This window comes from Dermacentor albipictus, chromosome 9, assembly GCF_038994185.2.
Source record: "Dermacentor albipictus isolate Rhodes 1998 colony chromosome 9, USDA_Dalb.pri_finalv2, whole genome shotgun sequence".
Classification (NCBI taxonomy): domain Eukaryota; kingdom Metazoa; phylum Arthropoda; class Arachnida; order Ixodida; family Ixodidae; genus Dermacentor; species Dermacentor albipictus.
Genome location: NC_091829.1, coordinates 45288642 through 45314575, shown reverse-complemented (window position 1 = coordinate 45314575; position 25934 = coordinate 45288642). Strand labels below are relative to the sequence as shown.

At 49.7% G+C, this 25934-nt stretch overlaps 1 long non-coding RNA gene across 2 annotated transcripts in view; it reads left to right on the top strand.

Moving 5' to 3' along the window:
* LOC139049766 (uncharacterized) overlaps positions 1-25934 on the top strand; it is a 133711-nt gene that overhangs the window by 5384 nt on the left and 102393 nt on the right. For both annotated transcript variants that reach the window (XR_011508566.1, XR_011508567.1), the window contains exons 2-3: positions 16657-16917; positions 18236-18450. This is a non-coding gene — a long non-coding RNA (uncharacterized lncRNA). The remainder of the gene's footprint in view (positions 1-16656; positions 16918-18235; positions 18451-25934) is intronic.

Below are 25934 nucleotides of genomic sequence, written 5' to 3'. Positions count from 1 at the left end.
TGGCAGAGTTTGAGCCAATGAATTGTTTCACTAAATGCCAGAGCTTTTAAGTCGAGGCTCTTTCCTTGTACATGACGTTCGTCAATTACTGACGCTGTTAAGGCCACCCCGTAATCCATACCTGTATAATATTTTTGCTGGATTTCGCTAATGGCAACACACCTAAATCTATGCCTTTTGTGTGTGTGTGTGTGTGTGTGTGTGTGTGTGTGTACTATGTCAAACCAGCGCGCGCGCGCGCGCGCGCGCGCGCGCTGGTTTGACATGGTAGAATTTGCTGACTAAAAACCTGAAGGCGTTGTTTGGCAAGATCGCTGTACTAAACCGTTCTGGTGAACGAAAACCGCGGCCTCATGTAGAATAAGAGACACTGGCGGTGGTGGCTACAATGAAGCATTACGCGCAGTAAATATGTGACAATCGTGGTCAACGTTGTGAGTTTCAGTAAAGTAGTAATATTCTAGTGAACTAGTAAACTAGTAATATTCGAAATTTCCCATACCGATCGAATAGTCATGGCTAGTCCATTTACCATCGATTCGCGAATGCACCGTTTGGAATCGTTCATTATTCGCTTCTTCTGGAGTATAAGGGACAAAAGTGCTTACTGGTGTCTTGCGGGAGAAACATCTACGTGTGTCTGGACGGGTCCTAACAAATCCGGCGCAGGAGTGTCGTGGTTGCTGCACCGGAGGCAGATAACTGCTGCTGCGGTAATTTCCAGTCATCCTATAAAAATGCCTTGCTTTTAGACAAGCTACACATTCTTTGGCTCGACATAGGGAATCTTTGTTTGTTTGCTTTTAGTCTGGTCACGTTATATTCCTTTTCAAATTGTATGCCATGCTGCATTATAATAATAATCGTGATATATGTATTTGTTGAGGCGCTGTTCCGTTATGCTGTTGGTGGGATGGCGCACCAGATAGGTCAGATCAGTCGTTTGCCGTTTACAAGCTCCTAGTCAGTTGAGCGGACATGCGGTTGTGATTGGCAGACAACGAATGCATCAACTGAAGCCTCGTTTCACCAAGCGGACTCTACGAAAATTTTGTAATGCACTTTGTTTACGCGGGGTGTCCCAGCTAATTTGGACAAAGATTAAAAAAAAAAAACAGGATATCTAGAGTAATCATTTCGACTGCATTGTAGCGACAGTCGTGTGTACTTACAGCGAGTATTTTTTTCATCACAAAGGATTAATTTTTTTTTATTATTAGTTGAAACGCAACCATGTCAACTACAAGGCTGTACGGCACCTTAAGTAACCTCCGAATCAAGCATTTATTTCCTGCTGAAGTGTAACTGGTTGTTTTTTTTTTTCCAGGAAAAAGAAAAGCCCGCGAAATACGCGAAATATGAAATAGATGCGTGCTCACGCGCCGCTACTCAAGCGCCTCCAAGCAACCTTCGAAAGACGTAAGGCTGCATCCGTTTATCGCCGCATCGCATAAGGCTTCGTCATGTAGGAGGGCTCGAGGGGTTTCGCGACCTAACTTGCGTGGTGCGATAAGCGTCTGCGGAGGCAAGAACGTTGTGCTCGATCATGAGACACTCGGGATAGCTTTAACCTTCGCGCATCACGAAACAAAGCTACAAAAGAAATTCAACCAAATAAACTAAATGTCAGTGCGCAAAACAGCACGAAAAAGGCACCTCTCGGAAGAACAGGAAAGAGTCACTCTGGAGTTCGTTTCAATAAAGAATAAACCAAAAGCACGTAGGGCGTCTCAGCCGCCTACAAAGAAAGGTCCAAAGGCGCAACTGGTTAAGCCATTTACCCTTTCTGTCTCTAGAACTCCGAAAAACGGGCAAAATAAAGCAGTTTTTTTCCCCGAATTTTTATCTCTGCCACTAATAGCACGTGCTCAAACAGGTCACCGTCTGAAGCAATGCAATACTTTCGTCTTTCCCACACTTGTGGTGTTGCAGCTTCGACCAAGGACATTGCGATCTTGCTGCATGCAGACTCTGCTTATTTTTGCATTTAGGGCGTCCGGTGTGGTAGTTTCGCTGCTATACACGCGATCTTTCACGTAGCCCCACAAGAAGAAGTCCAGCGGTGTCATGTCAGGCGACCTAGCAGGCCAGGGTACCGGTTCTAGCCGACCAATCCACTGTGCATGAAAAAGCTTGTCGAGCCGCGCTCTAGGCTGCCTACTACTATGCGCAGGAGTACCATCGTTTTGAAACCAGATGTTACGAAGGTGCGCAAGTGGAACATTACAATAGACGTCGTTCACGGGGCCCTGGAGGATGTCTTTGATGCTAGCGTTGCGGCGTTAGTATGTTGTCAAAAAAAGATGGGTCCGATGATGTTTCCATCAAAAATACCGCACCACACATTAAACGACAACTGGTATGGGTGTCGTGTTTGTGCCAGCCAGTGAGATTCCTATTACTGCTGTAGTGCGTGTTGTGAAGATTAGCTTGTGCGTTACTGGAGAAATTAGCCTTATCCATCCGATGCATGCGAGCGAGAAAGTCCGTTTATTCACAGTTTGTGGCAATTCAATCGACAAAGTCGAGTCTGTTTTAACAATCTCGTGCTTCAAGTTTTCGATGAAGATGTACAGTCGGCCAAAAAAGTATACGGACCACGAGATCTCAGAAAATTCTAAATATACGAGTAGCGTTTAAAATCAGCCAGTAAAACCGGGCATCCGAAGGTTGTTCGCACGTACCACTAAAGGCTGGAGATGGGAACACCAGGCTGCGTTTTGAGGCTGAGGAGATATTCAGCTTTTTGTCAGATCTCTTGATCCGTAAACTTTTTTGGTCGACTGTACATGGTATGGGTGTATATATATATATATATATATATATATATATATATATATATATATATATATATATATATATATATATATATATATATATATTTTCTTTTAATCCTCCACACTAATGATCTTGAGCTTCCGGTCTCCGCACTGGCGTCGCGTACACTATCGCGAGGGTTAGCAGCAAATCATGCCAAAACATCCGTTTCCTCCTCTTGAACTACCGTTGCGGTCCTGTGGCGCTCTCTCGTGAAGCTACCCGTCTCGCAAACGACTTCGTACGTTCTAAGTATTGTTGACGGACTAGGGCGTCCTTCATAATGCCCCATCCGGAATAGCATGGCTGCCTTCCTCTTCTCTCCGTGCGCCGCCCCCAGAATCGGGTTCATTTTTAGCCGTCAGATCATTCGTGAAGGGCATGACGGTCTTCTCGAAGAGCAGGTCACTGGCCTAGTACCGTTGAGATCTCCCGTTATTATCTACGCACTGACACGTCAGGTAAAAATGATTTATGTGCATATATAACATGCTGATCGTACAGATAAAAAAAACTAAATGGGGTTTTACGTGCCAAAACCACTTTCTGATTATGAGGCACGCCGTAGTGGAGGATCCCGGAAATTTCGACCACCTGGGGTCCTGTAACGTGCACCTAAAATCTAATTACACGGGCGTTTTCGCCCCATCGGAATGCGGCCGCCGTGGCCGGGATTCGATCCCGCGACCTCGAGCTCCGCATCCCAACACTATAGCTACTGAGCAACCGCGGCGGGCTACCGTACACATCTAACACCACCTAGATAGCACAAGGCCTTTTCACTCCGATCCGTGACGTCATGCTATCTGGCCCGACTGCCATAGAATCTAATGGGGATGCTCCCGAGTAGGCAACAGTGATTTTGACGTCACCGCTTTCATCACGCCAGCCTTGTCAATAGAAATTGCGCTTCTTCGCTACCTGAGGGCAACAGACTTTAGTGCCCGACTATAGACATCCTACACCTAAAATCTCTCCCTCTTTCACTCCCCATTCCCCTCCCCACGTGTAGGGTAGCGAACTGGACTCAGTCTGGTTAACCTCCTTGCCTTTCCGTCTTCCCTTCTCTCTCTCTCTCTCTCGGGCCAGGTAGCGTGACGTCATGGATCGGAGTAAACAGGCCTTGTGCTATCTAGGTGGTGTTGACACATCCGCCAAAACGCATTAGATTAATATAGCCTGCGCAAGGTTTGGTTCTATTGATAAAGGGAACAAAATGAACATACGTCCCGGGGGCGCCTGTCTACAGAACAAGAGTGCGCAAAATTAGTCATAAGGGCGCGGTCATGGTTTCCCGGCTTTGAAATCGCCCCTCTGCCCCCTACGCTTTTCAATGCGTCAGCGGCGTGTTTTCATGTGGCCGCAAACATCACGTTAACGTGAAGCCCTGCATCGAGTTGCCGCCGCTAGTAAAGCCATGTATCCGTGGCTATTCGCTTGGGCGCTTGAATAGCGACGCGCGAGCACGTATCTAGTTCGTATTTTGGATGTTTCGTGCGCTTTTCTTTTTCCTCGGAAAACCAAACGAGGCGTAGCTGAGTACAAAACAAATCCTTGATTCGGAGGGTATCTGATGTGCCCTACAACTCTGTAATTGATATGTTCGCGATTCAAGCAATAATGAAAAAGTTCACTAATTAAATACCAATAACTAAAGCTTCATGATGAAAAATGCACTGGCTGTAAGTACACACGACTGCGCCTATTATGGAGTCGGTACGATTTCTGTAGAGCTTTTGGGGTTTTTTTAAAGCTTCCCCTCATATTCCTTTCGTTTGGGAATGGCCGAGAACCCGATGTGCGATTCCTGTGGGTGCGAGGAGACCATCGAGCACCTATTGTGTACCTGCCCCCGCTACGATGTACAACGCCTCTCTCTGCAGGAAACTTTACACCGACTAGACTTACGACCTATCACCGAGTCAAAGATACTCGGACCGTGGCCACAACCGTCACTGGCACGAAAAGCGAATCGTGCATTACTGCAATACTTGAGGTACACCGGTTTAAGAGACCGTTTATAGTGTCCCTGTGCATAGTGTCCCTCCCACACGTACTCTGTGCTTACTCTCTCCCTTTCTTCTTTCTATTCCCCTTTCCCCCACCCCCAGTGTAGGGTATCAAACCGGATACTCTTCTGGTTGACCTCCCTGCCTTTCTTGTCCTTGCTTTCTCTCTCTCTTCCCCTCACCATCAGTGTATATATAGGTTGGCAAACAGGGGGCTCGTCTAGTTGACCTCCTTGCCTTTCCGGTCCTTGCTTTCTCTCTCCCTCTCTCTGTCTGGGTCAAAGTTAACTGGGACACCTGGTATATGTCAGAATATATTCGGTGTGGGATTTGCTATTCAAAGGTCATTTTGCCTGAACGTTCAGTTTCTACGGAAGTTCCTCTATTCGGGAACCCAATCAGTAAAACATTTTCAGTGACTGCCGCTGCGCGTTCGCAGCTATGCCCTCGCAGCTGCCTTCACGTGCCGCATGACTTCACAGCACGGCACCATACGTGTTTACACCGAATGCGGTTAACTGTCGCCTGTACAAACCGTATTTGACGCGTTGGCAATAGTTCACTGTGTACGACGACTTAACTCATGTTTTATGCGTTGCATATTGCAATCGCTCAGTTCAGCCCTTGGGCGCGGCCGGGCAGCCACCATTGACCTTGAGCGCAACCACGTGACGTGACGTCACGACAGCCGAAGGAAAAGCTGGGCCCGAACTCACGCGGTCGCGCGCGGCCGCAGCCACCACCTGACTCCCGCTCCTCCCGCTAGGGGCGCTGCGCCGGCGCGTGACGCGAAAATCGAATGCCGCCAAGCAATACCTCGCCCTCAAAAAAAAAAAAAAAAACCGCGCAATATGCAACGCATTCTTGGCTTAACCAAGCTAAGCCTGGCCATTTTTTATGCATCTGCGCTCGCTACGTGGCCTCAAGGTCTACTTTAAGATATGCTTGAGTTTGCCTGGCACGTCCTTAGAGCTGCACCCTATGTAAACCTTGGTGCGAGGCTGGTATTTGTTCGCGCAGCGAAGGCGCTCTCAGCCTTTCTCTAAGACATTGACCTCGAAGAAACACTAGTTATTTGTCACTGTGTGTACGTGTGTATGTTGTGTGTGCATAGATACGTCATTTAATAGGGGCTATGTCTATATTGTTACGTAGGAAGACGCAGACAAAAAGCTATGTACAAATATATTTACAAGGAAAATACGCTGCGCTTGGCCAAGAGGCAACAGCCCGCGCTAGCTTCTCATCGTCGTCGTCGTCTTCGCACTGCTCGCCTTTTCGTGATCGCACATAATGTTCCGTAGCACACTACCCCCGGCTGCAAAAGCGCCGTCCCGGAGCGACTAAAGATCGGACTCGGAAGTAGTGTAGTAGGCCTTGAGCCTACTGACGTGTACGACATCACTAGATGCCACAGGAGAGGACGAGGTTGAGCCCACAGGAGCAATTTCGTAAGTCACAGGCGTCACCTGGCGCAGCACGCGGTAGGGTCCTGTGTATCGCGAAAGAAGCTTCTCTGAAAGTCCGACGTGACGAGAGGGCGACCACAGGAGCACGAGCGCACCAGGTGAAAACTGTACGTCACGATGGCGGAGGTTGTACTGACACTGCTGAGTGGTCTGTGAGGCCGTAAGTCGAGCACGGGCAAGCTGGCGTGCATGGTCGGCGAGGGCGATGGCGTCGCGCGCATACTCGCTTGTTGAGACCGCAGCAGGAGGAAGTGCCGTGTCTAGGGGCAAGGTAGGTTCGCGACCGTACAGTAGATAAAAGGGAGAAAATCCGGCGGTGTCGTGCCGGGAAGAATTGTACGCAAATGTTACGTAAGGAAGGGCAATGTCCCAGTCGTGGTGGTCCTTGGAAACGTACTTGGCCAGCATATCGGTAAGAGTACGGTTTAACCGCTCTGTCAGGCCATTGGTTTGAGGATGGTATGAAGTAGTCAGTTTGCGTTGAATGGAACAGGAACGCACAATGTCAGCGATAACTTTCGAGAGGAAGTTTCGACCACGGTCAGTAAGCAGCTATCGCGGGGCGCCATGAAGCAAGATAATGTCACGCAAGAGAAAGTCCGCGACGTCAGTGGCGCAGCTGGTAGGGAGAGCCCGAGTGATAGCGTATCGGGTGGCGTAATCAGTCGCGACGGCTACCCATTTGTTCCCAGAGGATGACGTGGGAAAGGGACCGAGCAGGTCTAATCCAACACGAAAGAACGGTTCCACAGGGACGGTGATCGGCTGGAGATGACCGGCAGGTAGCACCTGAGGTGTCTTCCGACGCTGGCAGGGATCACAGGCAGCAACATAGCGTCGAACGGAGCGAGCGAGACCAGGCCAATAGAAGCGGCGGCGGACGCGGTCGTACGTGCGGGTTACCCCAAGATGTCCTGCAGTGGGTGCGTCATGCATCTCAAAGAGCACAGTCTGTCGTAGATGTTGTGGCACGACAAGAAGAAGATCAGGGCCATCAGGGAGGAAGCTCCTTCGGTACAGAATGCCGCCCTGGAGGACATATCGGCGAACGGATGCGTCGGTAGGTGTAGAGCGCAGACGTTCGATGAGTACTCGCAGCGATAGGTCTCGGTACTGCTCATCGGCAATGTTAGCGAAGGCAGACACAGAGAAAATGCCGTCGGCGGTACTACTGTCGGCGTCGTCAGGCTCGTCTACCGGGTAGCGAGACAGGCAGTCAGCGTCCTTGTGTAGTCGGCCAGATTTGTAGGTGACAGAGAACGAATATTCTTGGAGGCGTAAGGCCCAGCGACCAAGTCTTCCTGAAGGGTCTTTCAATGAGTATAACCAACAAAGCGCGTGATGGTCTGTGACAACGGAAAAGGATCCGCCATATAAGTATGGGCGGAATTTCGCAACCGCCCAAACTAGGGCCAGACACTCACGCTCAGTGATGGAATAGTTGCGCTCCGCGGGTGAGAGGAGCCTGCTGGCGTAAGCGATAACACGGTCGTGGCCACGCTGGCGTTGTGCCAGTACTGCTCCAATTCCGTGACCGCTGGCGTCAGTACGGACTTCGGTAGGCGCAGAAGGATCGAAATGGGCCAGAACGGGAGGCGTTGTGAGAATGTCGATTAGATGAGAGAATGCAGAGGCCTCGTTATCGCCCCACTGGAAAGGAGCGTCTTTTTTCAAAAGGTCGGTGAGTGGTCGTGCTATGGCGGCGAAATTCCTCACGAAACGGCGGAAGTACGAACAAAGGCCGATGAAGCTGCGCACATCCTTGATACACTTCGGAACAGGGAAGTGCGCAACAGCATGGATCTTGCCTGGGTCCGGTTGCACTCCGTTCGCGTCAACGAGATGTCCAAGGACGGTAATCTGGCGACGGCCGAATTGGCACTTCGATGCGTTGAGTTGCAGACCGGCTCGCCGAAAAACGTCCAGGACTGCTGAGAGGCGCTCGAGGTGCGTAGCGAACGTTGGGGAGAATACGATAACGTCGTCCAAGTAGCACAAGCACGTGGACCATTTGAAACCGTGAAGAAGGGAGTCCATCATGCGTTCAAAAGTGGCAGGAGCGTTACATAGGCCGAACGGCATCACCTTGAATTGATAAAGACCGTCGGGTGTTACAAAGGCAGTCTTCTCGCGGTCGAGATCGTCCACGGCAATCTGCCAATAGCCGGAGCGAAGGTCAATAGAGGAGAAATAGCGAGCACCGTGGAGGCAGTCAAGGGCGTCATCAATCCGAGGTAGGGGATACACGTCCTTTTTGGTAAGCCTGTTAAGGTGCCGATAATCCACGCAAAAGCGCCATGAGCCATCCTTCTTTTTCACCAGCACAACCGGTGACGCCCAAGGACTACATGACGGTTCAATAATGTTCTTGGCAAGCATTTTGCGAACTTCTGCGTGAATAACTTGACGCTCAGCTGGGGACACTCGATACGGGCGGCGATGAAGAGGAGGGGCATCGCCGGTATTAATGCGATGTTTGACAGCTGTAGTTTGGGCCAAAGGACGATCGTTAAAGTCAAAAATATCGTGGTAGGAAACCAGAACGCGGTAGAGTTCACGAGCGTGCTCGGAGGGCAAGTCGGGGGCAATCATTTTCCGTAAGTCAGCGATGGTACAATTTGTCGACTGCGATGGTAGAGGAGTATCGGATGAAGTGTCGTCTACTGCAATGGATGCTACTGAGTGATCCTCGAATGAACAAAGCTGGGTCAAAGACATCCCACGTGGCAGCACTTGTGTCGTCAAGCCAAAGTTGACCACTGGCAGGCAGACGCAATTCGCCGTAATAGATAAAACTGTATGGGGTACTGTGATCCCGTGTGTAAGGAGGACGTCTTGCATAGGAGCCGCGATGTAGTGACCGTCGGGGACTGGTGGGGATGACACTAGGTCAACGTAGGTCAGTACCGAAGGTGGCAAGCGAACGAAGTCGGCGGAACTGAGGCGACTGGGGTGGGGTTCAGCAGGATCCAGAACAGGCAGGTCAAGGCGGAGAGTACTGGCGGAACAGTCGATGAGAGCAGAATGTGCGGAGAGGAAGTCTAAGCCGAGGATGATGTCGCGGGGACAGTGGGCGATGACTGTGAATAGCACGATTGTCGAGCGATCGGCGAAGGAGACGCGGGCGGTACACATACCAATTACGGGGGCTGATCCGCCATCGGCGACACAGACAACAGGCGTCGTGGCGGGCGTGATAATTTTCTTGAGCCGGTTACGAAGGTCAGCGCTCATTACGGACAAATGCGCTCCAGTGTCTATGAGAGCAGACACAGAAACACCGTCGACTTGCACGTCAAGAAGGTTCAGATGAGTGGGCAAAGTCAGTAGAGGATTTGGCGGCGTAGGGAGCAATGCAGCGTCACCTCGAGGCGCTTCATCGTCTAGTTTTCCGGCTGGGAGCGGCGTCCGAAGGGAGTCGGCGAGTAGGAGCGACGGGGCTGGGGAGAGCGAGATTGTCGTCGTTGGGGCGAAGGCGAACGAGAATAGGGGCGGTTCGTTGCAGGAGAATCAGTGGCGGCATTATCGGAGCGTGCGGCATAGGGACGAGAAGGGCCACCTGAGGGGCGAGAGTAGGCAGTATAAGTAGACCGGATCGGGGAACTCCAGCGACTACGACAGTACCGAGAAATGTGCCCGATTCGATGGCAGTGGAAACAAATAGGCTTGTCGTCAGCAGTGCGCCATTCAGGTGGGTTGCGGAAACGTGGTGGGTAAGAAGATGCGGGACGGGGCGAAATCGAAGAAGCCGGGCGGGTATCAGGGCGATGGGCCGAGCAGATAGTGTGAAGACCCATGTTTTCAAACTCCTGGCGGACAACTGCCTGGATCAGGGAGACCGTGACTGCAGAAGTGTTGGTGGGACTGGAGTCGAAGGCAGCCGGATAGGCGGCCTCGATCTCACGCCGGACGATCCTGGTAACATCGGCAGTGTTGTTGGGACGAGGAGCGTCGGCACAGGAAGACGTCGCTGGGGTGTTGGGCAGACGGGCAAACTGCTGGTCAATACGTCGGCTTTTGGCGAGTTCCAGGCGGCAGCACTCTTTTATCACAGCATCCACCGTGGCTACGTTGTTGCAAACGAGCAAGTTGAAGGCGTCATCGGCAATGCCTTTGAGGATGTGGGAAACCTTGTCTGACTCAGTCATGTGGGTGTCAACTTTGCGGCACAGAGCCAAGACGTCCTGAATGTACGTGACATAGGGCTCTGTTGGCGTCTGCACACGGCCGGAAAGCGCCTTCTGCGCGGCAAGTTGACCGTAGGGGTTGCCGAACAAGTCTCGAAGCTGTGTCTTAAGTGAATCCCAACTGGTCAGCTCATCTTCGTGCGTCCGATACCAAACTCGAGGTGTGCCACCGAGGTAAAAGACTACGTTGGCGAACATAATAGTAGGGTCCCACCGGTTATTGCGGCTGACGTGTTCATACAGGCTGATCCAGTCATCGACGTCTTCCCCATCGTGGCCCGAGAATACGCCAGGATCACGGGGAGCGGGGAGAGTGATGTAGGTCGGCGAAGTGGCAGCAGGAGTCGGAGCCGGCGGAGTCGGATTGTCGTCACCGGGAGCCATGAAGGAAGGCTCGACGTACCGTCCACTGCGAAGCTCCGTGACGAGGTACAGGGAACGTCCACCTCCACCAGATATGTTACGTAGGAAGACGCAGACGAAAAGCTATGTACAAATATATTTACAAGGAAAATACGCTGCGCTTGGCCAAGAGGCGACAGCCCGCGCAAGCTTCTAACCGTCGTCGTCGTCTTCACAATGCCGGCCTTTCGTGATCGCACATATTGTGCCGTAGCAATATGTACTACTATCTGTACGACGCGACGGCCCCGACACGAGCGGTGCGCGCGAACGGTGCACGAAAACTTTAGGTTAGGTTAGTATAGGATAGCTGAGGTTAAAATAAAATAGGTTAAGGTGGGACACGATAGGTTAGTTAGGATAAGATAGGTTAGGTTAGAATAAAATACGTAAAGTTAGTATACGATAAGTAAGGATAGGATTGGTAAGGATAGTATAGGTTAGGTTAGGATACAGTAGGTTAGGTTACGATAGGATAGGTTCATCGTCATCATCTTCAGCCTGTTTTATGTCCACTGCAGGACACAAATCCTTACTCCTAAGCGTCCCCAGTTTAATAGCTTGAATACTTCCAAGCACGCAGTGAATAGCGTTGGAGAGATTGTGTCTCTCTGTCTGACCCCTTTCTTTATAGATATCTTCCTGATTCTCTTGTGTAGAATTAAGGTAGCTGTGGAACCTCTGTAGATATTTTCCAAGGTATTTACGTAAGCGGTCTGTACGTCTTGATTACGTAATGCCTCTATGACTGCTGGTATCTCTACTGAATCAAATGCCTTTTCGTAATGCAAGAAAGCCATATAGAGAGGCTTATTGTACTTTGCGGATTTCTTGATAACCTGGTTGACATGGATGTGATCCATTGTAGAGTATCCCTTCCTGAAGCCAGCCTGTTCCCTTGGTTGACTAAAGTCCAGTGTTGTCCTTACTCTATTGGAGATTATTGTGGTAACTATTTTATATAAGCTAATGGGCCTATAATTTTTCAATCTTTAACGTCACGTTTTTTGTGTTAGTATAATGTTTGCATTCTTCCAGTTTTCTGGGACCCTTGCAGTCGATGGACACTTCGTATAGAGAGTCGCCAGTTTTCTCAGCATTATGTCTCCACCATCTTTGATTAAATCGACTGCTCTTCCATCTTCTCCTGCCGCTCTTTCTCGTTTCACATCTTGCAAGGTTCTTCTGCCCTCATCGCAAGTTGTAGGAGGAGTTTCTGTATCCTGTTCATTACTGTTTCTAATAGAGGTATCCTGACTCTTCTGGGTACTGTACAGGTCATGTAGAATACTTCCGCTGATTTTACTACATCTTTGAGATTGCTGATGGTATTACCCTGCTTATCTTTCAGTGCATACATCTTGGTTTGCCCTATGCCAAGTTTCTTTCTCACTTATTTCAGGCTGTGTCCATTCTTTATGGCTTCTTCAGTATTTCTCACGTAATAGTTCCGAGTATCACTTATTTTCGCCTTGCTGAACAACAGTTCCGCGAATTGTGTCGTATCACTTGGGTTGCACACTTTCATACTTTGTCGTTTTTATTAGGCCCTTAGTTACATGGGAGAGCTTGCCTACTCGTTGCCTTGGTGTCTTGCCTCCCACTTCAATTGCTGCCTCTGAAGCCAGCCTAGTTACGGTTTCATTCATTACCTCTATGTCATCTTCATCTCTCTGTTCTAAGGTTGCATATTTGTTTGCAAGTACCAACATGAATTTGTCTGCTTTTACCCTTACTGCCTCTAGGTTGACCTGTTTCTTCTTGACCAATTTTGTGCCTCCTCTCTTCAAATTTAGGTAAATGCTAGCCCTCACTAACCTATGATTGCTGCACTCTATCCTACCTAACACTTCTACATTCTGCACTATGCTGGTATTAGCAGAAAGTATGAAATCAATTACATTTCTTGTTTCACCATTAGGACTTTTCCAGGTCTACTTTCTATTGCTACGCTTCCTGAAAAAGGTGTTCATTATTCGAAGCTTATTCCTTTCTGCGAATTCTACCAGCATCCCTCCTCTAGCGTTCCTAGAATCAACGCCGTAGTTGCCAATTGCTTGTTCACCAGCCTGCTTTTTCACCAGTTCTGCATTGAAGTCGCCCTTACTACAGTATACTGGATTTGCCCTTTTCTAATAGGTAATTCAACATCTTCATAAAACTGATCTACTTCATCATGACCCTGACGGGACGTAGGAGTGTACGTTTGTACTACCTTAATCTATATCTCTTATTAAGTTTGATTACGACTACTGCTGCCCTCTCATTATTGCTGTAAAATTCGTCAATGTTGCCCGATATGTCCCTATGGATGAGGAATCTTACCCCGTATTGCTTCTTATCTGGGAGCCCTCTATAGCAGAGGACATGGCCATTTGTCAGCATTGTATAACCTCACCGGTTCTTCTAATTTCACTAAGGCTGATGATATCCCAAACAATGTATGACAGTTTCTTGAAGAGTCCAGTTAAGCTAGCCTCACCCGACAGAGTTCGACAATGAAAGGTTGACAGGGTCAGTTTCCATTGGAGGCCGCCAATGAAAAGGACTGGTTAGCTCAGAATGAAACAGGTTAAGTTAGGGTGCGATAGGTTAGGCTAGGTTTGTTCTCGTATAAGAAGCGCGCCAGTCGGCCAAAACAAGGTGTGAAATTGGCTTAGCCAGATCGAAAAGAGCCTGGCAGGCCTACGGGCACGCTTGCTCGCCGCATGACACTTCTACGATGAAATTCACCAGGTTTCACCAACTCACGCTTGCACTCTCTTGACCAAAGCTTGCGACTTCGCCTGCCACCTGGACTCTCCCATTGCGAAACAACTTTAATGTGTCGCACGTAGTTGGGCGTCGCGTTTACAAATTCCTATTCATTCCTGATAGGATTGGCCAGCAGTGCGGCTTGCAATTTGTGCGGGTGCGATCAGACTCTGGAGCACCTTCTGTGTCACTGCCCATCCTTTGACACACAACGATGTACTATACAAGCGAAACTCAACCTGCTAGACAACAGAGCGCTCTCAGAAGATCATTGGGCTATGGTCTATGCGTTCTTGCATGAAAAGGCCAAAAAAAGCCTTCTGCGTTTCTAGGAGGATACTGGACTGTATGAATGTTTGTGACAGGGGATATTCCGGTGCGACTGGCTGTGAATGACTATTATTTTTCTTTTCCCTCCTTTTCCGTTTTTCCATTTTCCCTCTTCCCAAGTGTAGGGTAGTCAACCTGGCACGTCCTTGGTTACCCGCCCTACTTTCCCTCTTCGTTTCTCTTTCTCTCTCTCAATAATTTCCGCAAAATCGTTTGTTAATCATGTGTAGAATTTCAGCTTTTCAGAGAAATGAGTAAACACGACCACGCTGAGGTGTTGACGGCCTGCATGCTTACGTTTTTGCTGCGATAGTTAACTTGCGCAAATTCGTTTATTTATCGCGTAAGTTAGTGTCTGTATACGTGCGTTTTCAAGGGGAGTGATGGATGGGTCGAGTTTTAGCTTTTCGGAGAAAGGAGTTCGCCTTAACTCCAAAGGTCGTGAGTTCGGCTCTTGACGTTCGCGGTGGCAATTGGAACGCAACATGGAGATATACGGCCCGTTCTGCCATATATCCAAGTGGGTTCGACTCCCAGCAGAGGTGGCAGGTTCGAATCCCTATGAATTTTGCTGCCCTAACGCCGGACGGCGTAACTCTGGACATCGGATTTGTCGCTCCGTGAGCCTTGTAAGACGTTTGCTTTAATAACGTGTTTGAGAATGAACAGCCGGCAGCGCGGGCTTTGCCCTTCGTGCGCCTCCAGCCATCATTTCTTAATCTGTAAGGGATCATATAGCAGTGCAAAAATCCCGTTTCTCTCGCCTCGTCCAAGCCGCAGCTACAGTACGGGAGCACGCGAAAGCCGCCTAAACGCATGAAAATCCCTAGGGTGCTAGCGACGCGATGCGGAAGAAAAGCCGGCCGTACCCACCAATGAAATTACGTTCTCTCCGTGCGAGTGGGGCGGCCGACGCAAAACCTACCAGGGCGCTCGAATCGCGGAGACCATGGCGTCAGTCTCGGGGTCCACGTTGTCGCCCCCTGAGGTCACCCTCCAACTGCATTGCAGTCGCGTGTTATTACACCAGGTGGCACGCGATGAAGCTGTTCATAGGTAGCAATACAAGGTAGAGATATACACGGTTTGAAGAATAGAAAGAAGATTAAGATGTATACAGAAAAGCTCGAATTAAATGTATGTATAGCATACCCGACTAAATCAAGCGGGTTAGGTGACTGCTTGTCACAGCCCAGTTTAAACAGGAATGTCGGCAAATCTTAATCATCATAATCATCATCGTCATCATCATCATCATCATCATCATTATCATCTAGGTCGCCTATGTGGGGAGTGCGTGCAGAGTAGCCGGATCGATGCATAGGTGCCAGTGCCATACGCTAGTGCAACATGCACTGCGTGAACACGTCGAGCTAAGCCTTGACGTCGCACCCACATAAGCAATCACCGGAGCACGGGATGGCGAGCGACCCAGCAGGTGTACACTAACGACAGGCCTGTCCTCCATGGGCAGCGGTTGGGCCATGTGATGTTGCATGTTGCGGGAAGAAAGTGAAAGGAGAGAAAGAAGGTAGAGTTGTTACCCAGATAACTGTTTGGTTGCCTCCCTACACTGTAAGATAATTTGCAAGCTTAAACGCGAGTACGAGTGTAAATAGGTCTATTACACGCCTTTGGGTGTAAGACTGTGGGATAGACAGGGTGTAAGGGTGTAACTTATTTTACAGTGATACGCTCTGCGAGGGAAATAGGATGGTATAGAAATATGAACCTCTTAAACTCTTGCACTTCTTTGGCGGTAAAGGGGTGAGCTAAATGCCTATTTGCACGCTTATTCACTTTTAAGGGTGTAGAAGGAGTAAATAAAGAGAGAAGGCAGGGATGTTAACCAAAAGTGCGTCTGGTTGGTTACCCTACTTTGGGGGGACGGGAAAGAGGGTATAGAAAGTTGATAGAGAGAGGAGGGGAGGGGAAGGAAAACAACGGTGTGCTCGCGCACGCACGCACGCGAAGGGCCTGAGCGAGTCAAAGACGTTCACATAGGCCAGTCGCCCTCAAGAAAGACAAAAGTGCCTTCATAGCTTTGTGGGCCGACGAGCCATGGGGATGGTCTTCAAACAGCACCTGCACAGGATAATACAGAAATGTGAGCTAGCTAGGGAAGGAAGCCGCGGTGAACGTGAGCGCGGACAGCGGACTGCACTGAACAGTGACACTCATTCTCGCAGGCCACTCATCCCCCCCGCCCCCCCCCCAAAAAAGAACACATAAGTTGTCATTGATTAACCGCAATAAAATGGGGGAGGTTGAAACGAAGTACTAAACAAGATAAAAATACATAAAAGAAAAAATTTAACGTTTCGCAATAGCTCGAAAAGGAGACGAAATTCTTGCCATAGAGGCAAAGTTGCAATAAGAATGCATGTCATTATGAGAGAGAGAACACGTCTTATGACAAGGCATGAGCACCTTCTAATCATGCAGAAATAGCCGAGGTCGCACCAAAGCGCGTTACAGGTCACGCCCGCGGGACTACACAAATCGATAACACCGCACAAGTGCCTTAATTGCTTTCTGCGTCGACCAAAAGTGATGTCGGCGTTGAAGTATAGCGTCTGAGCGGACATTGGGTGATCGTTCTGCCGTCAGAATGTGCTGGAGAGGGACTGTCCTTGTAGTCCAAACTGTGCACAGTGACACACTATGTGGCCGATGCTGTTCTCGCAGTCGCAGACGTCACATGCAGCTGTCTGCCAGTTCAACGAGGGTTGAATGTGCTTTGGCGAAGGCAACTCCTAGCCATGTCCACCACAGAACCCATCGACGCGTTGACCTCTAGCCAGACTCCTGCGACGAGAGGTAAAGCCACCTCCACGGGGACGTTCTACGTGCATCCAACAGTACGCCGCTGTGACCCCAATACGACAGGCATCTGACCTGCGTAACCGGTGCCCGAAGCGAAGCGCTCGCCGATCACGTCCACTGGAGGTAAGCATTCGAGCGTCTTAGAACACACGCGCCTGTCGCAGCGTAAACATTGCGGGAACCAAGTCGTAGCGGGAACCATAGAGTTTCTCACTATAACACCTAGAGGGAAATCTGGCGCCACCGTCTATGGGCATTTCCTAAGGGGCGCTGTGTTATCATGGGAATGACGGTATAGGTGTCTGCACGGCGTGTGCTGGCTGGTGTTGCAGGAGGCTTCGTCTAAAACGTGGATATGACTACACAAATAGCGTGTTCTTAAAGTAAAATCTTCATAATAGGCGTTCATTCACGTATCTTACATCTTTCAATGAAGTTTGCTCACATACAATGCATAACCAAGCGAAGAAAAGCATGAACAGACGACAAACTGCTCCAAAGCGAGCGCGAATCTTGTCGTCTGTCCTCCAACTTTAGCGGCCCTCTGATATTTTTTACGTTTCATATGATTGTACATGCAATAACAAGTTCTTGTAATTAAACAAAACATGTTTTTGTGTAATAAAGCTAAAGCAGTTTTTTTTACGTGCTGTTTCAGTAGAAAATGAATCATTGTGACAGACGGAGCGGTGCTCGCCCGGCGAGCCTACAAGGTGTCCTGGCTCTCCGAGAACGGTGCCAATCCGAAGTCACAATATACCGGCATTTCCATGCATACCACAGCGCAGCAGCGCCAGATTTCCCTCTGGGTAATATACTAGTGCGAATCATTATGGCGAAAACCGACCATTGGCGAGTGTGTCACAACTTTGCAGAAGTGCGGTGCAACCTGCCCTCGCTTTTTTGTCTCCGCGCGTTCCCGTAGAGTTTAGGAATACAGTTTGTCGGTTTCATTTACTGTCGTGTCTAACTGTACTCTAGAGTTTCTGAAGCTGTGACCTTATTTCTTGTTTTACAATATTTTGCTTTTTATCTGTACTATGACGTGAGTAGCCATTGTCATTATAGGCGAATAAATCGCCTTGTTTTATGTTGATTTCAATAAAGAAAGCAGTTAAGAATTTCTCGCACATCTCCAGTGAATCGGAGGGAAATTGAAAGATGAACAGGAAGGACGTCACCGTCCTGTCGCCTTTTCTCTGTTGTTCTACCATGCTTCTTTCTTATTTTATTTTTCTCGAATAGTTGGAATAGCCTCAGATGCGCAGGTTCCAAACAACCCAGCTTTACGCGTTAAGTTTGGAGTGTGCCTCATGGCTGAAGAGACTAACCTAAACCGTCTGTTTGACCTTTGGCATTTCTGCGAAGGCCAGTATTACTATTTTGTGCACACAAAAGCCAATGTTCTCCCACTACGAATCTTTTTTTCTCGCCTGTGCAGGGCCGAACGAGAATCTTCTCGTGCAGAGAAGCTCCGAAGATGCGCTTACGAGGGTTATAGGCCAGGTCATTCGTGAAACTACCGGTAACTCATCGTTCAGCTTGGCTCCAGTGATGGCGAGCTTGCCAGAACGTGGGGCTCTCCCTTCTCCACTTCGCGCAGAACAAGCGCACCGTGGTCGGAGCCTGAAGTACGAGGACTTCAATCACGATGAGGTCAGAACCAGGAAGCGAATTTACTCAGGTGTGGCCTTCTCGTGTATGTCTTTAACGCGTTAGTCCTTTCTGTTTTCATTTGAGATGTGTGAAGCATGCTTCGTACTTCAGGAAAACTGAGAGAGAGAGAGAGAAAGGCAAAGGAAAGACAGGGAGGTTAACCAGAGATTATCTCCGGTTGGCTACCCTGTTCTGGGGGAAGAAAAGGGGATGCAATAGGTGAGAAAGAAAGAAGGATGAAAAAAGGAAAAAAAAGGCTAAGCACACACACGCACGTACACACGAACTATTTCTGTGGGCACTGTCACGCAACCCGCAAAGGCATTCCTAGTCTTATGCAGTGTCACCGTACAGTCCTGCGCCACACATTGTACTGTCACAATTTGTCAGAAAGTCCCGTGTCTTTCAAGTATCGCAGCAGCGCCTTCATAGCGGATCGCGCTGATGTTCGCGTAGGCCAGGTTCCAAGGATCTTGTCTTCTGTCATAGGGCGCTTGTCCAGTTTGTCTAAGGTGGCTGAGAGGACAGTTCTTTGTGGGTTAAAACGAGAGCACTGACAAAGAAGATGCTCGATCGTTTCGTTGCACCCGCAGAAGTCACACAGTGGGCTGTTGGCCATTCCGATAAGGAAAGAGTAGGCATTTGAAAATGCTACTCCAAGCCATAGACGGATAAGAAGGGTGCAGTCACGTCGTGTAAGCTCGGACGGAATATGGAGCTGTAAATTAGGGTCCAGAGTATGGAGGCGTGCACTTGTGAAATCGGATGAATTCCACTGGGCTAATGTCAGGTCACGCGCAAGTGTGGCAAGTTTTTTCGCTGCGTCGGCTCTCGAAAGAGGAATGGCAACGCAGTTGACGCCGTCATGGGCAGATCGGGCAGCTGCGTCTGCTCGATCATTGCCATGTATGCCACAGTGACTAGGCAACCACTGATATATTATATCGTGTCCTTCGTCAACTAGTCGATGGTGGACTTCTCTGATCTTTGCGGCTAGCTGCTCATGTGATCCATGGCGCAGTGCTGAGAGTACACTCTGTAGGGCTGCCTTGGAATCACAGAAGATTGACCATGCCTGGGATGGTTCCTCCTTAATAAAATGAAGAGCCGCACGCAGGGCTACGAGTTCAGCAGCTGTCGTTGATGATACATGTGACGTCTTTAGCTGTATCTTGACGGATCTTCTTGGTATCAGCACAGCGGCAGCTGCGCTTGCAGATGTAACTGAACCGTCGATGTAAACGTGTACGCGGCCACTGTGCACCTCATGTAAATGTTCTAACGTGGCCTGCTTAAGGGCAAACGAGGACATGTTGGCTTTCTTCATGATTCCTGGGATGGTGAGGCGTATGTCAGGTCTGTGCAGGCACCATAAAGGTAAGCATGGTCTTGCTGCAGGCATGTAGTTCGATGGCAATGAGGGGCGATTGGCATCAATTAAACGACTGAAAGTTGTGTGTGGCCTTTCTGTGGGTAGAGCGGCAAGATGGTGAGAAGGTAATCGGGCAACGTGCCGAATATGCGCCCTGAGAGCGTCGATTGCCAAGTACGTTGATATTGGGTGATCTCGAGCTATTACGATCGTTGCCGCTGTAGATGCACACCTCGGAAGACCGAGACACGTCCTTAGGGCCTGAGCTTGTAGTCTCTGGAGTACACGCAGGTTTGTTTTGCAGGTGTTGCCAATCACAGGGAGGCTGTATCTTGCGAAGCCGAGGAACAAGGCGTTATACAGCTGCAGCATTGACCGCACCGAAGTGCCCCATGACTTTCCGCCGAGAAATTTGAGGAGATGTATTATTGTCAATAATCTCTTCTTCAGGTATGAAACATGCGGGCTCCATGATAGGTCTCGGTCAATAATTACCCCTAAAAAGCGGTGTTTTCGTGCATTTGCTACTGCTTGCCCATTGACCTTTACACTGTAACGCTTCATTTCCTTCCGAGTGAATGTAACAAGGCAGCATTTCTCTGAAGACAGCTCTAAGTTCTGTTTTCGCAAGTACAGAGATGTTATCGTAGCTGCCTTTTGCAGCCGTGCTCGTACCTGCAGCCGTGTTACGGCAGACGCCCAAATGCAGATATCGTCGGCATATATTGATACCTGAACTGTGTTGGGCAAGGATCGGACTAGGCCAACGAGCACTAGGTTGAAAAGCGTCGGGCTTAACACTCCGCCTTGTGGTACTCCACGGCACGTTTGGTGTTGAGTCGTGGCGCCATCCTCGGTCATCACGAAGAAATGCCTGTCGGTCAAATAACTGCACAGCCACTGAAAAGTGCGGCCACCGATTCCGGCTTCAGTAAGAGCATTTATAATGGCATAATGTGCTATATTATCATAGGCGCCTTTTATGTCTAGGAATAATGCAGCAGTGAGTCGTTTCCGGCGTTTTTGATGCTGAACGAATGTAACCAAATCGATGACATTATCTATGGATGAGCGCCCACGCCGGAAGCCAGCCATAGCATCTGGGTACACGTTGTAACTTTCCAGGTACCATTCCAGGCGAGTCAAAATCATTCGTCCCATTATTTTCCCTATGCAGCTGGCCAGAGCGATGGGGCGGTACGATGACAAGTTTAACGGTGATTTGCCAGGTTTGAGAAGTGGAACCAAGCGGCTGCATTTCCAGTCACGTGGAACCAAACCATTGCGCCAAGACTCGTTGTAATGGTTTAGTAGCATGAGTCGTGCTGTCTGCCCAAGATTGGCGAGCGCCGCATAGGTAACCCCGTCCGGGCCAGGTGACGAAGAGCGCCTGCAAGTCGCCAGTGCCGCTTCAAGCTCCTCCAGCGAAAAAATTACATCCATGTTGGAATCCCGTGGCACAGGAGTAGCACATGGTGTAATTGCGCGTTGGAACTGCAAGCTGGAAAGTCTTGAGCAAAATTCTTCAGCAATGTCAATTTCGCTGCGACCTTGGTGCAAAGCGAGGGCTTTGAAAGGGACACGCTGTTGTGGTGATACGCGAAGCCCACGCACGGTTCTCCATATTTGAGATAATCGCTGACGTGGATCCAAGGACTCACAGAAACGTTTCCATCTTTGAGATTGTAGTGCATCGATGCGACGTTGAATCTTCTTTTGCATCCGCCTTGCCTCTCGGAGATCATGGATGGATTTAGTTCTCCTGTATCTTCGTTCAGCCCGCCGGCGAATTGCTCGTAGTCGCTGCAGTTCTGCTTCAAATTCTGCATATTTCGGGAAAGGCTGGAAACTACGCGTAGCCTCTTGCATGGCTTTTTGAATTTCGTGTTCCGGACTTGAAGGGGGAAGACGACGAAGTGCCTTCTTGGTAGAACGCGCTTCCGATGGGCTGTGCGAATTTTGGCCTTTTTCGGCAGTCTTTCGATCTTGTTTTCCTAGGCTTTGTGCTCAATCGACGACGGAACTCGAGAGGACCACGAGGATACCGCTTTCTCCGCAAGTGGGACCTTATTTCCTCCATTTTTGGACTTTGTGTGTTCAACGCAGCACGTAGCTGAGGCGCTGAGGCTACCGCGGCCGATCGGGCCCGCGGCGTCCCCACCGGAGGATCGTTTGCCGCTCGTGGTCGCGCGGAAGTTGTGAATCATGGCTACTATGGAAGGAGCGACTACACCCGAGGAATCTTCGGTTCCAGGACAATGGTACGCTAGTGAAGGAGGAAGGTACGTGCCGCTAGAGAAGAGCGGGCAGAAAAGTGCGAAACAGCGAGCCCGGCAGAGGCAAGCAGGCAGGAAAATGGCGGCCAAGTCGATCGAGCGTCAGCATACGCGCATTCCAGACGGCGCCGAGAAAATTGTTCTCCGACCACGTGGCGGCTTAGTTAAGCTTACAAAATATGGAACAGCATATCTGACTGACGTCATCAAAATGTCGGCGGGGATTAACCCACGCGAAGAGAAGGAAGATATAATAACTCCAAATATGAAGCAGCACTCCGTTCTCGTCATCACTACGAGTGCGGAGAGGAAGCTGAAGTACGCGAGCGTGAAACACCTCATGTTCGACGGAGAACAAGTGGAGACGTTCGCCTACGTGGCCACCCCCGAGCACTGCGGAAAGGGAGTCATCCACGGGGTTCCACTCGGATACTCCATCGAAGAAATTCTGTACCGCCTAGACCGCAAGGATAACCCCGAGATTCGAGGCGTCCGCAGGCTGGGAAAAGATTCACAGTCGATCTTTATCCTCTTCAAGGAGAAAGAAGTGCCAAGGTGGATTTACCTCAACGGGGCACCGCACAGATGCCAGCTGTACCGCAAAAAATACGAAGTGTGTGTCGCCTGTGGCCGACTCGGACATCGCGCTGACGTGTGCCCAGACCCGACGAACGTCAAGTGCCGGGGCTGCGGCCTCGAGAACCCGTCAAGTGACCACAGGTGTGAGCTGAAATGCCAGCTGTGCGGCAAAGGCCACGCCCTAGGAGATCCCAAGTGCCGAGAACTCTTCCGCACTCCCTACGAAGTTAAGAAGCGACAGTGGGAGAAGATGGGACAAGCAACGACGACTGGTGGGGGACATCAGAGTCGACAACGCGAACCCAAAGAGGGAAAAGACTTCAAGTTCCGCGAGGACTCTTTCCCAAAACTGGAAGCAAATCAGAGCAGACCATCGCCGCCGCCCAAAGGACGCTCCGGTTCCCGTGCCAGGAGCCAGTCCAGGGGGCGCTCGAGCTCAAGGGACCTTGCCAACCCATGGAGACGAGGTAGGAGCAAGGAGCGTAAGGGTGTGAATTTCGCGGGCAGGGTCTCCCAGGAAAATAATCAGAGGGATAAACGGGACGAGGAAATTGAGAAATTAAAGAAAATGGTCGAAAAATTAACGGGGATAGTCGATTCGCAACGGTCCGAAATCCAAAACTTAAAGAAATCACAGAGGCAGGCAACCCCTCCTCCGCAACAACCCATTAGACAGATGACCCCCCCAGCGGCACGTCAACAGCCGCAAGGAGAGGATAAGATGGTCACAGAGGCGTCCCTCCCGCCACCAACGAAACGCAAAATTCAAGACGCCGACCCTATTCAGGCTATAGAAAAAAGGGTCGAAAATTTGGTAAGATTAGAGGCCAAGATGAATGAATTTATGAACCATATCAACATCCAAATTCAAACTGTCCTCGGGGCAGTTCAGAAACAGGCCGAGGAATGCCAAAGGCTAAGGAATGAGATGGTCGCCATGAACGGGTGGCAACAGAATATGGAGCAGATCGTCACGCAACTGCAAAATGGCCAGGCGCGCAAATGAAAATCAAATCTGGCAGTGGAACTGTCGCGGCTTCCGGCGCAAGCGGTCGATTCTGCAACAGTACCTTCCGCTATTAGATGAGACTCCTTTGGCGATTGCCCTCCAGGAAACTGGAGGACCCGCAAAACTGTCAGATTATCAGGCATTTCATAGTGGCAGGGGGGAGAAATCCTCGGTCACAACACTCGTGAAAAGAAATATCGCGGCCATTGAACATGATTTAGAGTCGAGAGAGATCGAGAACGTGTTTGTCGAAATTCTAACCGGAAAACAGAAGGACCCTAGTTTATTCCTTCTAAATTTATACAGCTCACCCAGGCAAAGGAAGGTGAAGTTCAGGGCTCTGCTTCGCAAGGCCCTCAAAATTTCAAGCAACCAGCCACTGTTGATAGTGGGGGACTTTAATGCACATCACCAGGAATGGGGGTACCCGCACCAAAGCCCGAAAGGCAGACAGCTGTGGGAAGATACGCATGACATAGGGCTCACTCTGCACACGGACCCTGAGAGTCCAACGAGGGTGGGCAATAGCGTTAGTAAGGATACATCTCCAGATCTAACATTCTCGAAAAACATTAAAGATCTAGAATGGCATAATTCGGATCAAAATTTTGGCAGCGACCACTACATAATTGTTTCCATACTGAAAGTGGGCCTTCAAACGCGGAGGGCTCGCGCGCCGGCCGTCGTTGAATGGGATAACTTTAGAGATATCAGGAGAGCGCAGGAACTGGGGCCCATCAGAAACATCGAGGAATGGGCGACGGCGCTCAAATCGGACGTTAGGAGGACGACAAAAACGCTCGAAGGGGATAACGCCCCGGAGATAGCGGACAGCCGTCTTCTGCATATGTGGGAAGCTAAGCAAAGCATGGAACGTCGTCTCAAAAATCAGAAATGGAACCGCAACCTCAGAAGAAGGATTGCTAGGCACAATAAGGAAATCGAAGATTATACTTTTACATTATGCGAACAAAATTGGGCCAACAAGTGTGACGAAATGGAGGGGAGCATGCACCTCTCCAAGACGTGGAACATCCTCCGGCATTTGTTGGACCCTGCAAGCTCGAAAACTCAATCCGGTATAAGATTGGCAAAAGCTAGGCACGCGTTCGTAGGGAACGATGATTATTTCATGAAGAAATTAATTGAGACGTTCGTGGGGGAAACATCGCGAACTCCACTACCCGACTATGGTGGAGCGCCTAACGAGGCGTTGGACGCCCCCATCACAGAAGCGGAAGTGCGAGCAGAGATTGTAAGACTCAGAACGAAGTCGGCTCCAGGCCCTGACGGGGTAACGAACAAAATGCTCAGAAACTTAGACGATGATTCCATTAGCTATCTAACGAAGTACATGCAGGAATGTTGGGAAAAAGGCGAGCTCCCACAACAGTGGAAGACGGCAAGCATTACTTTAATACCAAAACCCGGGAAGCCTCCGCAATTGGAAAACTTACGGCCAATTTCCTTAACTTCATGCGTGGGGAAATTGATGGAGCACGTCGTCCAGACCAGACTGATGGGCTTCATGGAGCAGGGCGATCTGTGGCCACATGAGATGGTCGGGTTCCGACCTCAATTGTGTACGCAGGACGTCATGCTCCAAATCAAACATGATATAATAGACTCAAGGTCTAAAGATGCAAAAGCAATTCTGGGACTGGACCTCACGAAGGCTTTTGACAACGTAAAGCATGAGGCGGTCCTGGAAGGGCTGAACAAGATTAATGTAGGTACCAGGACATATCGATACATCAGGGACTTCCTGACGGGAAGAACTGCTCGCATGAGGTTCCAAACGCTGGAATCCCCCACAATTGAGCTAGGGAGTAAGGGTACGCCCCAAGGATCAGTGCTGTCTCCCCTACTCTTCAACGTGGCTATGCGAGAACTCCCCGAGCAATTGGCAAAGCTCGAGGGATTAAAATTTAGTATATATGCGGATGATATCACCCTCTGGGTCAACCGGGGAAGTGATTCAGCCGTCGAAAGCCTGCTCCAGGCCGCCACCGACATCATAGTCGATTACGCGGCCGAGAGAGGCCTAGCATGCTCGCCGCAGAAATCAGAATTGTTTATATACAATCCGAAACACTTAAGGTGCAAGGCACCGTCGGAGATCAAAATTAAGGTGGCGGGTAAAGAGGTACCAATAGTAGAGCAAATTAGAATCTTGGGCCTGATTCTCCAGTCACACGGCTACAATGGCGAGACCCTCAAGAGGCTGCAGAATCACGCATTACAGACC